Source organism: Lissotriton helveticus, chromosome 4_1, assembly GCF_964261635.1.
Source record: "Lissotriton helveticus chromosome 4_1, aLisHel1.1, whole genome shotgun sequence".
In the NCBI taxonomy this organism is placed as follows: Eukaryota; Metazoa; Chordata; class Amphibia; order Caudata; family Salamandridae; genus Lissotriton; species Lissotriton helveticus.
In genome coordinates, this window is record NC_136063.1 from 134504872 (window position 1) to 134517812 (window position 12941).

The 12941-nt window shown below is 43.2% G+C and overlaps 1 long non-coding RNA gene and 1 pseudogene across 1 annotated transcript in view; one reads left to right on the forward strand and one right to left on the reverse strand.

The window, feature by feature from the left end:
- Nucleotides 1–2944, reverse strand: part of LOC144827062 (uncharacterized) — a 44860-nt gene extending 41916 nt beyond the window's left edge. The window contains exons 1-2 of the long non-coding RNA XR_013610012.1: nt 2768–2944; nt 398–445 (exon numbers count right to left, since the gene is read on the reverse strand). This is a non-coding gene — a long non-coding RNA (uncharacterized LOC144827062). The remainder of the gene's footprint in view (nt 1–397; nt 446–2767) is intronic.
- Nucleotides 2945–3458: 514 nt separating this feature from the next.
- LOC144827960 (small nuclear ribonucleoprotein F pseudogene) lies at nt 3459–12232 on the forward strand (annotated as a pseudogene).
- The last annotated feature ends 709 nt before the right edge of the window (nt 12233–12941 follow it).

Genomic DNA, 12941 nt, shown 5'->3' on the forward strand with positions numbered 1-12941 from the left:
GTTGTGTTTAGACACCACAGCTCTGTTCCCAGCCTAGATGAGCCCACCACATTTCACACACTACTAGTGTCTGGACAGCCAACACAGCGATGTCAGTGAGTATAGCAGCAACACACTGGACAGTATACATGGGTGCTCTAGGGACATGCAGTGTCTTTCGTAAAGTGTTTTTGAATTGCTTACCCTGCCTAGCAGTGAAAAGGCAGCAACCTGCTTATATTTGGATATGAGGTGACTTTGTAGACATAAAACATCAGCAGTGAATAATTAACAGCTAAAACATAAGCCCTCTCATATAGCATCTCCTCGTACAGCGAGTACATTAATTAACATGATACATTTGTATGTTTATACAGTTGGAAGCATAAGAAACATAATTGTAATATAGGTTGCATACCTTGATCTTTAGCACTTAAATATTGTCTCGTATCTTCTTCCACAAGTTCTAAAATAAGAAAATAAAATAGAAGAATTTTAAGGCCATATCCTTTACACACGTTATGAAGGCAGTCATTTACAGTTTGTTTCAACATTTAGATCTACTTCTGATAGACAGGAACAGCCGCAGTGTGTCAACGTCTTCTGCAACTTTGGATAAAAGACTATGAGGGTATTGACACTTTCTCAGTTAAAAATTATTTGAGGATCTCTCTGATGCTTTCTCTGGGTAAGTTGCATGAAGAAAATAAAGAATTAGTTTACTTTCTTCATTTTCTCACTATGGTTACTTTTTCCATCTCTGTGACGATGAAGTAGACTCTTGTGCCTAAAGAGTGATTCTGGAAGAGTTGCAGCCTTGGGAAAGCATACGCAGAGGACCTTTCTGAAAAATGTACCACCTACCTTTAATCCTGTGTCCTCTGTTTGTCATACCTTGTAGGCTTTTCTTTAACACTAATTTAATTAAAAAAAAAACAGTAAAGGTGATGCTTTCAAAAATGTGTTGTTTGCCCGTTGAAGCCAAAGTATTTATGAGGGACCTGCACGACCATAAAATCTCTAAAGTATACCAAACCGTAGTGACAAATAGTCCTACCACGCTAGATAAACGCAGGGGTAGGTGGGAAGATGGCATGGGTCCCATGAATAAGGAGGACTGGACGGAAGCGCTTGTGTCCCCTTGTGGAGCGGTGATAGCCATGCCTCTCTGGCTGATTCAATTTAACTATCTCACCGTATGTATTATACTCGCGTCCGGCTCTGGAGGGCTGGCGTGATAGAGACCCCGGTGTGCATGAGTTGTGGCTCGGAGGATGGTACTCTCTTTCACACAATTTGGCAATGCACAGTGATAGAAAGGTTATGGCGAAGAGTCTTGGCCTGCCTTGCGGAAGTCCTGGGATGGGAGGTTCCTTACTCCCCAAAATTGGTGTGGTTACATATAACGGGGGGGAATATTTATAAACGTCAATTGATGATGCTGGGCTTTACGCTGGCTTAGCGGGACATTGCACTTAGGTGGAAGGCTAGGGCTCGACCTCCGCTATTGGTGTGGAAAAATGGTTTGGGACTTTAATATGGGCTTGAAGGTTCCCATCTTTCAGGCATGTGGGTGCCCGATGAAACATTATAAGATCTGGAAGAGGTGGGCGGTATATCGGTGCTTGGATCTGAAGCCCCCTGTTGTGAGAGATGTGGCACTTGAGGGATAAGCTGGGCAGGAGTTGTGGTTCTGGGCTTGTTGGGTCCTGATAATGGTGTTCTTTATGTGCGGGCGACTGTGTACAAACATTGGTGGTGTGCAAAGACAGTGCAGGGGGGGTTATGTTTTCTTATCATTTCAGTTTTCTTTTGTATAATGTTTTTGTTAAATGTCAATGCAATATGCTTTGATTGTTAAGTGGCAGGTTGTCTCTGGGTTACAGAGCTCTGCATTGTGTGTGATAGTAAATATCCTAACTTTAAAATGAGTGATGGTGTCTTCCGTGTTCCTGTAGTAAAATGTATACCTGCAATACCTTTAACAGCTGACATGCTTACGGTTATTTGACTTTACAGCATCTTCAAGGCTATGCTCATGTTTTTCTTTTCTGAGCTGAAAAATGAGTGGTCCTAGCTCATGTAATTTACATCTGATGTATTCCTTTTTATCATCTATAGCATGTTGAAATTTATTATACAGATATTGCCCATATTCTCTTATTGACAAATAACTTCGGATTGCATACATTATATCATTGCCACGAATATGTCTAAGTAACTCCCAAAGACTGTTTGAAACATTACTTAGTTTTGCTTCATAAAAAGCAGCAAGAGCTTGCGCAGGACTTTGTCTCTATACCTTTACTTCAGACTTTAGAGCAAAAGCACAGTTCTTCTTGTGTCTCCATAACTCAAATCTTTTCACACATACTTTGCAATACACACAGTGCAAATAATTGTTTGGGTTGTCTTCCTCTCTGATCTCCTGAGGTTTGTTTTACCTCTTGGTTATGCTGATAGTTTCCTGAGTTTCTAATTAGAGCAAACCTCTTCAACCTTTCTTTCCGACATTTTACTGGCATTGCATGAGAAACCTCTTTCTCAGTTTGATATTTCCGACACAGGTGGCGCAGCATTTTAACCTGTGTTTTTAGACATAGTAGCAATATTGTTTTTTGTTATGAATCAATTTTCCTCTTCTATTTATTTCAACGTTTTCAGCTACAAGTGTGCTGAGCTTGTTACTAGAAAAAATATCTGTAACAGAGTCATTGTCATCGCTATTGGTTGCATTACATTGATGTGAGTCTGTGCTATCTGTTGTCAGCTGTCCCGAAAGACTTACTCTGGCTGTATGTATGTTTGTTTTTGGAACTTCAGTAGATGGAACTAGTATCGTAGCGTCAGACAATTCACTGCCATTTGAAGACCCTTCACATTCCTCTTGAGACGGCATACACTCTGGATAACTATCGTCAAACTCTGTGGTATCAATGTGGCTTTCTTCTTGATTGAACATATAGTTCCTGTAAGATATCAGCAAAGAAAGCTTTGGTTAATGTAGGTGATCATATTTGCAACAGGCAACACAGTATTCATTGAAAAAAGTAAAAAACTGAAATATTCTTTACTTACATGTAAAACTGTAGTTTAGGACATAGGTTCTTACTTCTTCAAGAATAATGGATCGCTCCGAACCATTATTATTGGATCGATAGGAGCATTTAGTTGTTTCATGATGCAAGCAAGACAAATAATATGCCTTGCATGTATCAGTATCACCAACAAAAGTACTGGAATGCATCTTTCTGTACTAAGGGGGAGCAGATAGTGTGATTATGTATATTAGTGATGCTGAGGGTGGATCAGGTACTCGTCCCCTTCATGAGAGACTTATATAGTGGCCTAAAAGGGGTAGGTTAGATTTGTTTCTAATGATGGACGCGCTAAGTTCTTTGATCTTAAAAATGGTGTTCGGCTCGCCATTTTCTTTCGTAGCACTCCGGCGGTGGCACGTGATTTCTACGGCCCCGGGGAGGAATTTTTTTTGTGTTTTCCCGGTGAGGGAAAATTAACCCAGCATGAGTTTACCACTGAACCCAAAGCCTTTCTTCAATGGACTGACTGGCAAGCCAGTAATGGGCAAACTAAAATGGGGAATAGAATACAAAGGGTATTTAGTATCTGTCGATGGATATATGAACATGCAGCTGGCAAACACAGAAGAATACATTGATGGGGCGTTATCTGATAAGGTGTAACAATGTCCTCTATATCAGAGGGGTGGAAGAGGAGAAAGAAGATGGAGAAATGAGAGAATTAAGTCTGAAGATGGCTGTTAAATCTTTAGTAGATGTATCATTTATGGATCGCTGTCTGTATGAATGTAGAATTTTGGGTTATACAATAAAACTTTTTTTTTGTAAAAGAAAAAAAAAATGGTATTCAGCAGAGCTGCATTCTTGCCCCCTTTTTAATTATCATATATATAAATCAGCTAGAGTAGGTACTCAGACATCGGCTCAGATGTTCCTTGAGTTGTTAGAAGAATGATCCAGTACGCATGTATCCGATGATGTGGTTTTAATCACTTGTACAGCTAAGTGCCTGCAATGACTTCTAGATACATTTCTTGATTTTATGAATAGCTTGGATTTATATACTAATTTTAAGAAATCACATTTTATGGTGGTACGTCTCAAGAATACAAAATCCTGCAATTTTGCAGTACAGGGCCAGGTTTTATCTAGAGTACAAAATCTTTCTTATCTGGGACTACAACTTTATACAGATCTCAAAATGGAGGGTTTAACAAAGGGCCATCTTGGGGCTGAAACGACTTTGCCAGACGCTTTGGGCATAAACCCCCTAAACATTCATTAGATGTATATAAGGCTAAATGTATCCCAAAGGCCACCTTCGGCTATGAAATCTGGGGGTATGCAAACACTGATTATGTTCAATTGATTGAAAAGAGGTTTCTGAGAAACCTACTGGACATGGCAGCGGAACCCCTGCTGAAATAATTCACGAAGAACTGGGTGGGTCTTATAATATAGATTTTATTCGTGTTTGCCCACTTTTATTGTGGTGTCCAGTGTGGTGTAAGGAAGAATTACATTTTAACCGACATAGTCTCTGTTAGAAACGGGACCCCCGGCCGGCCAAGGCTCACGCCAAAGTCAGTCAGGGATCGCCATTTCTAAGGTCAGGGCAAGGGAGTCACACACACCAAGATAACCCCTGCTCACCCTCTGGGTAACGTGACGCGAGCAGCAAGGCTAATCTCGGAGGCGATGTGTAAAGCGTTTGCGCGCGCACCCCAGCGACAACACCCTAGGCCCACCACAAAGGAAACTCCACACAAGGTTATATCAAAAATAGCCTTTGTATTATAATAATAAAAACACATTAGATAACACACACACTTTACAATGTGCCAACAGGCACGGGCAAGATTTACAAGGGATTATGTACAGGACAGGGCCACCTGGACCACTGTCAGGGGTATGCACTTTTTAGAAATAGCACTTGTAGGTATAACACTTAGCACATAAACATATAATGACTGTAACACAGAAAATAGTTAATGTAGCATACCACCAGTAACTACTGGTAAAGGGTAAATACCTCCTACGCCACCCTAAACACTGTAGGGATATCACGCAGGGAACTAGGACCTTATCATCAGGACCTATGGAAGGAAAACCTATCACCTAAGCAAGTCACATTTAGCAAAGGGAAGGAAACCTAAAATAATCACCTAAGCAAGTCACATTTAGCAAAGGGGATAAAACAAACAATTACCTAAGCAGGTCACTTTTAGCAAAGGTAACAACAAACATTCCTCTAAGCAGGTCACTTTTAGCAAAGGGGAACAACACATAAAGAATCACCTAAGCAGGTCACTTTTAGCAAAGGTAATAACAAACAATGGCACATGAAACATTAAAACACATTCAGAGGTGCAGGTAGAACATTTGCGCAGGAATCAAATTCACAAGTAAATCACAAATTGCGCAGGGTGCATGAAGCACAACACTAGAACTGTCCCCCAGGCCAACTGGCCTCGCAAGGGGCTGGAATGCCCTGAGTCCAATGTCAGGGAAGGCTGCGCAGGCAGCCAAGAACAAAGCCTAAACGTAGCAACTGTCCACTAAGTGCTGGACAGTTGTAAATAGCAGGTAGGCAAACGTTGGAGCCACGTGGGCTCAAGAACACTGGTGGGGAGGAGACACTGTGTGGGAGCCTCGGGGCTACTGACCACACTCGTGTCCCCAGAGCCTCTCTGGCTCGCAAAACAAATGTGCTGGCACCAAAGAGCTTCTGCGCTCTAAACCAATGATGGGCGCTCAAGAGCCTCTCTCAGGGCTCAATGGGCCAGGGTGCCGGCACTCGAGCCTCTCGGGGCTCAAAGAACAAATGCAGGTCCCTGGAGCCTCGTGGGCTCTTAAAACGAATGCCCCCTCGAGCCTCGGGGCTCGTAATTATACATAGGGCGGGAGCCTTGCAGGCTCGACAAAGATCAATTGCCCCCGGAGCCCTTGGCTCCCACAACGAAATGCTGCCCACGTTGGAGCGGCCGTCTGCCAACTGGGGCCGCTCGGGAACAAAGAGGCACGCCCCCGCACTCACCGGCTGCTTCCCGGGCGGCGCTTCTCACTCTCGGTCGGCTCTCCTTCTGGGCGGCTTGGCGGTCTCCTGGGTGCACACGGGGAAGCCCTCGAGGCTTGGCCAATCCCTGTGCGGCCCCGGGATGACGCTACGGGAGTCCCTGAGGTCGGGACCAATCACAGAGCTTCTGTCCTATGACGCGAGGGAATCTCCGCCGGCTGGGCCAATCCCAGCGCGGCCCCCTCGTGACGTCAGCGGCTGCCTCCTCTCGCCTTCTCCTCGATCCTGGGACTGCGGCGGTGAAACAACGGGGCAATGCCGGGTGGGCACCGGCGTCAAATTAAATATAAAGCGAGGTGGGCACTCGCTCGGCCTGGCAAAGCGCTCCAAAGCGCTAGAATCAAAATAAAGCGCACCCAGCGCTTAGGGGTAAAATAAAGCGCTCTTCAGCGCTAGGAGTAAAAGGAAAAGCGCTCCACAGCGCTAGTGGGCAAATAAGCGCTCCCAAGCGCTAAGAGTAAAGCAAAGGTTCCAGCAGGGTCTGGAGGAAGGCAGGGGGGCAAGGCAGGGCTAGAGCCAGCACACTGGGTCTCCAGGCAGGGAGACACTCCAAGTGGCGGTCCTCCTGGCCCCAGCAGCAGCAACAGCCCCCTCTGGCAAGGATCCAAAAGTAGAACAAATTGTAAGGGGACACAGCCCCTTCTTATACTGTGAAATCCTTTGTTTCAGGGTGCAGGGTGGGGGGAAACCAGTTGCAGCTGGCTTGGGAGTACCCTTGATGGCCCAACCACCCCTTTCATTCACTGGGGAGGCTTGGGTCGTTAGACGAACCACAGGGGGGCGGAGCCAGCATTGTGTGGGGAAAAACCCAGCCCATCCAGGACCCAGGTGCACTCCTCCCACACATCACTCATGCTGATCTCACACTCACCACCGGGCAGACCCATCCAGACTTCCTGGAGCCTGGCATGCCAGCCAGCTCCAGCCAATCACCCTCCAGCATCCTCACTGCACACATACATCAATGTCCAGAAGTAGCACTTCCCTTCTAGACACATACAAGCCGCACATACCATTGCGCAGCATTCATTCTCACGAGTTCATACATACCAAACTCGAGCTTGCACTCCCCACACATCAGGAACTAACATGGACACACACATTCCCCATGCATTCCTATGGGAGGGCAGGCCAGCCATACTACACGCACGCACTTCACTCTGGGGCACAGGGAAAAAGTGCGCCAAGACCCAAAAATCACTAACATTGGGTCACAAATAAAAGCAAAAAGATTAGGGGTGAACCTGCCCTAAGGCCCAAGTCCAACAGTCTCCAGGATTGTTTTCATTTAGACAAGGTAGCCCAGATCCCATGAATACAATACATTAAGAAATAATTTCAGGATCTAGGGTGACCTTGACTATTTACCAACCCCGGGGATATTTTGAAAAGTGATCTTGCGTGGTTCAAGCAGGCCTTTTCTCAGAGAGTGGCATCCGATCAGGAGAACTCTGCTTTAACAAAGCAAACCATGTGCAAGTATGTCCTTGTTAAATCTGGCAGCATGATCAAGTCCTACCTCCTCTTGGATATGCCTAATCGGCAACATACCTTCTTGACATTCCTGAGGTTCGACATATTTTATCAGCACTTGTTCCTGAAGAGGGTTTGGTATAAACCATCTAATTTGCCTGTTCGTAACTGTGATAACAGTTTGTGCCACTATGTATGTATTATTCATTTCCCCTAAGTTCTTGAATCTCTGACATAAATATATAAGTCCTCTTCTGGTTTCTGAATAATTCAGACAGATTAGACCGATATATCTTTATTTAACGCTTTTACTGACACACAAAATTCGTTTTTTTTGTTTCCTGTGTTTTGTCTGGTGTTCTATCTGCAAGTTATTAAGTGTCTGAACTATAGACTCTAGCTTTATCAGGACAATGATGGTATTTTTAGAAATTATTTTATCATCAATTGCTTGTTTTTATCTAATATCCTCTTAAAAGTTCTAGCTGATGTATCTTGATTCAATGTATTTTTACTGTGATATATTGCTGCTAATTAATGAAATGTACACTTTCATGATTTTATCAAAAATCAAATAAAGTTTAACAAACTGGACTAGTGATATTCAGGCCTCGGCAGAGACAATTGAGGTGAAATTAGATAGACCTTTGTATGAAAATCAGGGATTTGCTTATTTATGCAATGTGTTTTGTTAAGTGCTGACTTTTATCATGGCAAACAGAGACAGGAGTGAACCCATTAACCCAATTGAGACCGGGTAAGTGTAACAGCAAAAGGACAATGTCTCAACTGGTAAATCATGTAGGGGGACTGTTAAACACGAGTATTAATCACGTAGTCCGAGACGCTTCACTCGCTCCTACGCCCCCTTGCCCCAGGACTTATCGCGGCCCCCGTTCCTGGACTGCCTCGACCGCGAGTTACAGCTGGACTGGACACCCTCGAGCCCTCAAACCAACGCCTCAGAGCGCAGCCAAAGTCCTCCGCATGCTTCAATCCCTCGATGTAAGACCTACCAAGAATGAACGCACCCCAGCAACCGGACTTCTGTTTCCAGTAACGCTGCACCGCGCTTCCAGATTAGCAGGCACACACTTTGGATACTTCCTCCCTCGCCCCACATAGTACCACCAGAGCACTTTTTTGAATCGTGTAACCATTGTCCTGATGATAACCTCAAGCTAAAGAGGTCGAAACCCGTCGACTCTAAAACGCCATTTGCGGCAACCAAAGGGTCATTCACAAATAATAGAACTATGTTTGTGACTGTACATACTTTTGTTTGACCCCCTCTGTTTATTATTATTGTTTTTTCGCCGCTCCCCGTTGTTGCTTAATCACATGTGTCACTGCGCCGTTCACCCACCACGACACCCCCAGTGCACATATGGTTGTTATGGTTACTGCAATTTAGTTGTATTTTGTGCCTCTATATGCAAATAACTCTTCAACCCCTCCTTGGTCTCGCTTGTCCCTTTGCTGTGCTACGTGATTAATACTCGACTTTTATCATGGAGCCTCAGCAATTCTCACAAGTTATCACTAGTTCCACTTGTTCAAGAAAGTTAGAGTGTTCTAAGACTTTTACAGAAGGTATGGACTGACTTCTCGTTTTAAAACGGTGCTATAACTAGGAGGAGAAAATGCCTCTAAAAGCACAGCCATTGCAAAATTAAGGCCTGATTTAGAGTTTGGCAGAGAAGGTACTCCAGCGAACAGCAAAGGAGGAGCAGCACGGCCAAACTGAAGTTCCGCCCGCCTCATTTAGAGACAGGTGGACCTTAAGTATCTCAGTGATGGAGACTACTCGGTATCTGCTACTGAAATACTCCTCTCTCAACCCAATGTAGTATTGCAGTCGGAGATTTGGCCTTTTGTCTGCCTGCTCTATTTAGAGTGGGTGGACAAATGGCTTGTTTTTACTTTCACACATAACGATCCAAAACTTGAGTGTAATTAAAAAAGTAAACACATTTTAATGATCAACCACGCTATGGGATAAAACTCCCTCGGCAAGGGGTCATTGTGTTTTCTATTTTCAAAAAGAATAAATCTCACTTTGGGATTGTGTTGTTGAAAATTAAAAAAGATATTGAAAGTGGGCCGTCATGTTGATGGAGCTGCATGGTACACTTACAGTGCATTTACAGGACACCATTATGGCATTTCTGTCCACTGGGGCTACAGAGTTCTCTAAATCCAGAGTACAGTTAAAGGAGTAAATAACATTCTCTACAATCTAAATAGTGCCCTTGTTCTCTTGATAAACAGGAGTGCAAGGAAAACGCAAAAAGCAATATGGTTGCATTTTTCTGTTTCAAAAGGATAGAAAATTTAGTGACCAATTCTTCCAGTTCTCCTTCAAGAGAATCTTAATTAAAGTCATTAGCACCAAATAGTTCTGCAAATCCAGGATTCCTCATATGCTGAATTTTAGAAGCATTCTAGCACTCTAATTGGACTAAGGCACAGCGGGAGTATGCACTCTTCTTGTAAGGCAGTATCGCTCCCTCTACACACCCATCTCACTTAAGCTCCCTTCACTGTCCCACTTGCAGAGCAGGTGGTACATTTCTGTGTTAAACCCATTGTAAATGGGATTTACATGTGTAATTCTGCCCAGTAACTCTGGGTAGGCACAGAAATTCTACTGTTCTGTGGACTTTATATACTAATAGGTAGATGTATGTGTGGAGATACTAGAATACAGCGGAAATTCTAGCTATACAGATATGCACCCAACGTGTGATCAGGGCCTTAGTAAGAAGAGCTTATATTACGCCATTGTCATCCATGCTAGAATTGCTGTGAATAACAGTTTTCACAGATGTCCCTGTAGGAATTATTTCAGCAAAATTGAATCAATTTTCATATTGCCACCATAGTGGTCAAACATTAACTGAAAGCAAGGAAAACAGAGTTAAACTGTTTTTTTATTCCAAATATTCTCAATTTCTTCTTATGTGCTTTTTTTCATATACAAGACTACAAATATGGCAACAAAACTACTACAATATTGACAGGCAAAATTTTTAGTAGTATAGGGCAACTTTTGTTAGACACATGGAAAAGTGAATGTCATGTGAAAACTAATACTTATCACAATACAGTCATTTAGCAATCAAATGATGATATAGAAAATGAACAAAACGTTGCCAAGCGTCGACGTTTCGGTCCTTAGCTGGTTTAAACAATCCATAGGACCATCTTCAGGACCAAGCGCTGCACATATTAATCTAAAAACAAATACATATAAAAAAAATATATATATAACCTTGCCAAAAGGGTATCGTCCACTCACTCCAAAGGAAAACACCTTAACTGTGACACTTAAAAAATCCACCAGTGCCAAAACCACCACCATTGTCATAGCACCGCCGTGAACTCAGTACATTATAAACCAAACAAACACAAAATCTGGACAGCACAGGGCTTACCCAGGACCTCCAGCCGGAAGTCATAAGGTCATGCGCTGCATTAACCTCAAGTCTGAAACAGGGGGGGAAACAACCTCTATCAATATCACATAAGATGTCACCACTGACTAAGGAATGCGAAATAACACATCTTATATCAACCCTCGTATCAATACACCTACCTACAGAAGACGTAAATGACTCCAGTAGTCTCGTGTTTCAAATGAAAATTCGGGCATAAGTTAAGGGAAGTACACGTCACCTATAAATCAAAACACTGCATCAGTATTGCTGACGATAATCTTAGCAGTATTCGACTAGTCCTGTATTTACCCGTACACTCCCAGGTCCAACTTACTTAATAACATGCAGAAAGCACCACAGTTGCTCCACGAACCGTATCCGCGTTCAAGCCAAGACTCGAAACGCTAACGTGTATATGCGTCCAGAGCGTAATGACGTAACACGTTCTCGGCAGCCATCTTGGTACAGTGTGAAGCCATCGGGGTCAGAGACTGTAGCTCTGGCGAAAGGCAAGTCAGTGACCATGTCACAACGTAACGTAAGAGAGCCAGCCACAACTAACAGGAACCATGGAACTGACATATTGGGGTCAAAACTGGCGAAAACTATAATCACATACCTGGCTAGAACAAAACTATTAGTAAAGCGGACAGTTGGGCGAAGCAGTCAGAACAACCTATTTTTATCATAACAGGAATCTAACCGCTAAATGATGTAATCTCTACACAACTTAGAATCCAGAATACTGGGCATATAGGGCTATCAATGACTCACAGGGTGGCTACAGTATGCCATTCAATCAGGGAATTTAAACCTCTATCCACAGTGTCACAGGTCCAAATCCACTTATTTTCCTTCACAGTAAGTAAGCGATCTACATTTGGTCAACGTTTAGTCCCTTTAATTACTTCAATCACAAACCATTGCATTTCAGTAGGCAGATGTAACTTTTGTTGATAGTGTTCTACTAACGGGGCAGTTGTAACATTACATCTTATTCGTGACTGATGCTGTAACACACGTTTCTTAACTTGCTGTGTAGTTTTACCAATGTAAGATAACATGCAAGGACATTGTATGCAATAGATAACATTCTTTGTATTGCAATTTGATTGGTGATACAGTTTGATGTTTTTGCCATTCACAGTACAATTTTTAAGTGTCTTGGTAGTCGCACATGCTGCACAGGAACCGCAAGGGAAATGCCCAACCACCGGTGGTAACCCCCATTGGGACTGTATAGTCATAGGTGCTGGTTCATTATGAGCCCTCACCAGAGAATCTCTAAGATTTCTACCTCTTTTGAAGGCAAAACGCGGTTGCTCAAAATGGGGTCCAACTTTATCGATCAAATGCCAGTTGTTTTTTATGATAGTCTTAATCTGGTGGGATTCAGAACCAAACGTAGTAACGCATGTGAGGTTTTGTGTCTAGCTCAAACGAACAAATGTGTTCTTTTTTTGTCAACAAGGCCTCCCGGTCATAATACCAAGCACGTTTCATTGCCCGTTTCACTAGTCTACGAGGGTAGGACCGCATCACCAATTTAAGTTGTAGCACCTTAGCCTCGCGAAAATAATTAGTCTACTTGGTGCAGTTGCGCCACAGGCGCAAAAACTGCTCAAAAGGAAGATTATTGCGTAGGTTGCGTGGGTGATGACTATCATATTTTAAGAGAGTATTCCTCGCTGTTGGTTTCGTATAAAGCTTCACCGCCAAGATGTTATTATCGCTGTAAATGGATAGATCAAGGAAATTGATCGAGGATCTGTTGCTCTCCAGTGTGAATTGTAAATTAGTGTCCTGCATGTTTAGCCACTCATGAAACTCTTGCAATCTCGTCTCTGTGCCTGTCCAAACTAAACAAACGTCATCGATGTAACGCAAGTAATAACGTAGATTATCATCATAGGGATTATTGTTGAATATTAC